This window comes from Lipotes vexillifer, unplaced genomic scaffold (genome assembly GCF_000442215.2).
Source record: "Lipotes vexillifer unplaced genomic scaffold, Lipotes_vexillifer_v1.1 scaffold773, whole genome shotgun sequence".
Taxonomy (NCBI): domain Eukaryota; kingdom Metazoa; phylum Chordata; class Mammalia; order Artiodactyla; family Lipotidae; genus Lipotes; species Lipotes vexillifer.
Window position 1 is genome coordinate 297,348 of NW_006786767.1, and position 5,395 is coordinate 302,742.

A 5,395-nucleotide genomic window follows, 5' to 3' on the forward strand; every position below is an offset into this window, starting at 1 on the left:
CACGTGGCTCTAGAGCTGCAGATCCCCGTCCTCCTCCGATTATCGCCCCTTGAGAGCTGCCCCACAAGCTGCAGGCTTGTGAGGCCCAGGGCTGAGCTCCTCGCTAAGCCTCCTGCCAAAGCTTTGTCTTTGGCCAAAAGGGAGCTGAGGAAAGTGGCCTCACACATCTTGTGCCATCTGCACTTCTTCAGCCTTCCCACAGCCGCTGGGAATCCCAGGCCTTCCTGACGCCCAGGTCTTTGAATCATTTTGTCCTCTGGAATATTTCCAGTCTGATGTAGGGGAAAGGAAAGGATAGTGTTTAGCAGAGGACCCACTGCTGAGGGTAGAATTTCAGCACTCCCATAGCTGGCTGGGGGCACAGAGGCTGTACTCCACCTTGAGGCAGATCAGATGGGATCATCCTTAATCTGACTCGGGCTTTTGAGAAGATGTACTGTCTTCAGTGGATAATGAGTATTGTGTGTGTTTGTTTTTTTTTTTTTTTCTGGCATGTTAGAATTCTAAGCAATGGGGAAAAACAGGGTGCACATGAATTCGTTTGTTCTCCAAACTAGAGTGTCAGGAAGTCCTGGGACCATCCTGAAGGAGGCAATACTTTGAGGCAGGGGTGTCTTTTATTTATTTATTTATTTGTTTGTTTTTATTTTATTTTTTTTATTTTATTTTTTTTCGGTACGCGGGCCTCTCACTGCTGTGGCCTCTCCTGTTGCGGAGCACAGGCTCCAGACGCGCAGGCCCAGCGGCCATGGCTCACAGGCCCAGCCGTTCCGCGGCATGTGGGATCCTCCCGGACCGGGGCACGAACCCGTGTCCCCTGCATCGGCAGGCAGACTCTCAACCACTGTGCCACCAGGGAAGCCCTATTTATTTATTTTTAAAATTTATTTTATTTTTATTATTCTTTTTTAATTTAAAAAATTTTTTAAATTAAAAAAAATTTTTTTTAAGGGGTGTCTTTTAAATCATGACACAGACTTGGGCCCACTAGGCTGTTCCTTGTCTTGATTCTGTCTCACTGGCCTTTCACGCATGGATGGGATGGTCCCCAGTCTCTCTGTGAGGGCTGGAGTCAGGCTGAGGCTTTGGCCTTGAGATCCCTGGCGCTTTCCTTGCTGTTTTCCTATCCCTAAGCTTGTCCCTTTGGGGTCCCTGAGAAACTGGCTCTTTCAGACAGGGTCCAAACTTCCCAAGGACCATTCATTGATCCTCCATTTCTGTGTCTTTCAGAAAGAGGCAAGTAGAGACCTTAATCCATACTCCGAGAGTGCCCAAACTTTGGTACATTCAGGAGCCCAGGACATGGCCTGTTCTGCCTCTGCACGTCAGTTTTTTCCCCCTCAGTGGAAAAATACTGTGTATTCTGACCCCTCAGCTGGGGAAAGGAAGAGGGAGGGAATGACTACTAAAGTATCCTTTGCAGCCAGCTTGGAAGTATTAATAAGTCACAGCTCTCCAGGGGTCCTCAGGCCTGCCCTGCCCTGCTACCTGGTTGCTGAAAAAAACTAGAAAGTTTAGATCAGCAATCATGTGGCGCCACAATGTGTGAACCAGCCGAGGACCATGGCTTTGCCCTGCCTCCTCTCCATTGCCTCTCACTGCTGTAAAACATTTATCTCAGTTCTGCATCTGGACCCTGGCCTAATAAATCCCTCCAAAAGTATGCAGACTACACAGACTGCTTCTTCAGGTGTTGGATAAGGCCAGAGTAACATAGGGAGTAAAAGGGGAGATTGTCATAAACATTGACTCAGGTTAGGGACAGAAAACCACTGGAGCTTAAAATGTCAGGCTCTGAGTAAGTTAATGAGCTACTAAAAAGACAAGGATAATCAGATCTGAAGTCGGAGTAAAAATTTGAGCATATCAGGGAATATCTCAAATGTGAAGGGTGGAGGCTAGAATCTTGTACTAAAGCAGGCAGACTGGTAGTAGAAAGGGCATAAGTCTTGGAATTTTTTTTTAATTGAACTACAGTTGATTTACATTATTATATTAGTTTCTGGTATACAACATAGTGATTCAATATGTTTATAGATTATATGCCATTTAAAATTATTATGTGGGGCTTCCCTGGTGGCCCAGTGGTTAAGACTCTGCGCTTCCACTGCAGGGGGCACTGGTTAGATCCCTGGTCAGGGAACTAAGATCCCATGTGCTGTACCATGCCGCCAAAAGAAAAAAGAAAAAATAATAAAGTTATTACAAAATAATGGCTATCTTGCCCTGTGCTGTATAATATATTCTTTTTTTAAAAAAATAAATTTACTTTTATTTATTTTTGGCTGTGTTGGGTCTTCGTTGCTGCGCGCCGGCTTTCTCTAGTTGCGGTGAGTGGGGGCTACTCTTCGTTGCGGTAGCTTCTCTTGTTGTGGAACATGGGCTCTAGGTGCACGGGCTTCAGTAGTTGTGGTGTGCGGGCTCAGTAGTTGTGGCTCGCGGGCTTAGTTGCTCTGTGGCATGTGGGATCTTCCCGGACCAGGGCTTGAATCCATGTCCCCTGCACTGGCAGGTGGATTCTTAACCACTGCGCCACCACGGAAGTCCCTGTACAATATATTCTTGTCACTTATTTATTTTATACATAGTAGTTTGTAACTCTTAATCCCATACCCCTATCTTGCCCCTCTCCCCTTTCCTCTCCCCACTAGTAACCACTAGTTTGTTCTCTATATCTGTGAGTCTGTTTCTGATTTGTTTTATTTTTTAGATTCCACATATAAGTGATAACATACAGAATTTGTCTTTCTCTGACTTATTTCACGAAGCATAATGCCCTCTAGGTCCATCCACATTGTTGCAAATGTCAGAATTTCATTCTTTTTTATGGCTGAATAATATTCCATTATCTATACTACATCTTCTTTTTTCCTGCATCTGTTGATGGATACTTAGGTTGCTTCCATATCTTGGCTATGTTAATAATGCTGCTATGAACAGTGGGGTGCATGTATCCTTCAGATGAATGTTTTCATTCTCTTCAAATGTATGCCTAGCAGTGGAATTGCTGTATCATAGGGTAGTTCTATTTTTAGTTTTTTGAGGAACCGCCTACTGTTCTCCATAGTGGCAGTACCAATTTACATTCCCACCAACAGTGTAGAGAGTTCCCTTTTCCCCACACTCTCTTCAGCATTTATTATTTGTAGACTTTTTGATGATGGCCATTCTGACCAGTATGAGGTGACACCTCATTGTAGTTTTGATTTGCATTTCTCTAATAATTAGCGATGTTGAGCATCTTTTCATGTGCTTTTTGGCTATCTGTATGTCTTCTTTGGAGAAATGTCTATTTAAATCTTCTGCCCATGTTTTGATTGGGTTGTTGTTGTTGTTGTTTTTGATATTGAGCTGTAGAAGCTGTTTGTATATTTTGGAAATTGAGCTCTTGTCAGTTGCATCATTTGTAAATATTTTCTCCCAGTCTGTAGGTTGTCTTTTCATTTTGTTTATGGTTTCCTTTGCTGTGCAAAAGCTTATAAGTTTGATTAGGTCCCATTTGTTTATTTTTGCTTTTATTTCTTTTGCTTTGGGAGGCTGACCTAAGAATACATTGCTATGATTTATATCTGATAATATTTTGCCTATGTTCTCTTCTAGGAATTTTATGGTGTCATGTCTTATATTTAAGTCTTTAAGCCATTTCGAATTTATTTTTGTGTATGGTGTGAGACTGTATTCTAACTTCATTGAATTTCATGCAGCTGTTCTGCTTTCCCAACACCATTTGCTGAAGAGACTGTGTTTTCTCCACTGTATATTCTTGCCTCCTTTGTTGAAGATTAATTGACTGTAGGTGTGTGGGTTATTTCTGGGCTTTCTGGTCTGTTCCATTGATCCATATGTTTGTTTTTGTGTCAATGCCATGCTGTTTTGATTACTGTAGCTTTGTAGTATTGTCTAAAACTGGAGTTTTGAGAGGAAAAGTAACTGCTAAGTGATAGAATCATTTCTGGAAACATGGCAGACTAGGTAATCTGAAAACCCTTTCTCTACAAAGTTCGTAGAAATACTGGGTAAAATATACCAAACTTTTTTTTTCAAATAGGTAGTTGAACGTGGACAAAAAGAAAGAAATCTCTAAGTTCCAGAAGTGAAGAGAAAGCTGAAAACCAGTAACCAAGCAATCTGTTTTGCAGGGTCACTTTGGGACAAGAGAAAAGACCTAGAAACTGAGACCTTGCATGGACGCCAGACCCTCAGAAGGCTACACTCTCAGTGAAACGGTGGGATAAAAAGCAGTCCTGTTGACAAAAGGAGATTCATTTATTCACTCACTCATTCAATTCATTTTTGGAAAGCTTGCTATAAGCTAGGCTTATATTCCAGGCACTTGGGATACAGTGACAAAACAAGTACAAATCCCTACCCCTGGGGAATTTATGTTCTGGTGGGGAAGAGACAGAAAATAATTAATAAACATATAAATATGATAAAAGGAGATATGTTTATGGAAAAAACAGGACAGGGTAAAGCAGATCAGGAATAACAAGGAAACCATCTGTCTTGGCCTGGACTCTGGAGAGAAAAAAGAATCCTCTCTTGCAAATTCCCAACCATAGATCTGCCTTTAGGAGGTGCTAGCACTGTAACTGACATTAATTATTTTCATGATCTGGGAACACTAAGGCAAGTAACTAACATAAATTGACCCCAGGTTTTTGGTGCCTTTCCTCATCATTCTAGGGGTATGGAGAGGTGCTGCTTGAGAAAAACAACAGAAAACCCTCCACCCAAGCTGCCAAGGTTTCCAGAGATAAAGCCCAGACAAACTTGAACTCACAATAAAAAATATAAAGCTATTAATGGCAGATTTAAGATCTTAAATCTGCCATTGATGGCATCAGCATCTGATGCCAAACCCCATGCTCGTAACTCTTATCTGCATGTCCTCTATGCACACACCAGGGCAGGACTCAACTATACCGTCATGGGCAGGACCCACAACATTTAGGTTCACAGAACCTTAGAGTTGGAAGCAATCCAAGGAATCTCCTACTCCAGTCTCCTAACAATGCAAGACATCTTTCTGTAACATGACACAGGTCAACATCAGCCTCTGCCTGAGTACCTTTAGGGAAGTAGAGCACATTCCTTCCCTGGATAGTGGGAGGCCTTATTGTAGAGGCAAAACAGTACTACCTAAGGAGACAGACAGGCTCTTTAAGCCTTCTGAGCCAGGAGATCTCAGGGTAATTAACCAGATGAATTTAAGCCTTCTTATCTGTAAAATGGGGATATTGTCTCCTAAGATCATGCTGAGTGTTAACAGAATAATAGACATAAAGGCTTTTACCAGACACACAATAGACAATGTTATTTTCCCTTCTGCATTAACCAGATCAGAGCCACTGATCTGGTAAATCTCATTCAGTTCCACATAAGGTGGGAAAGA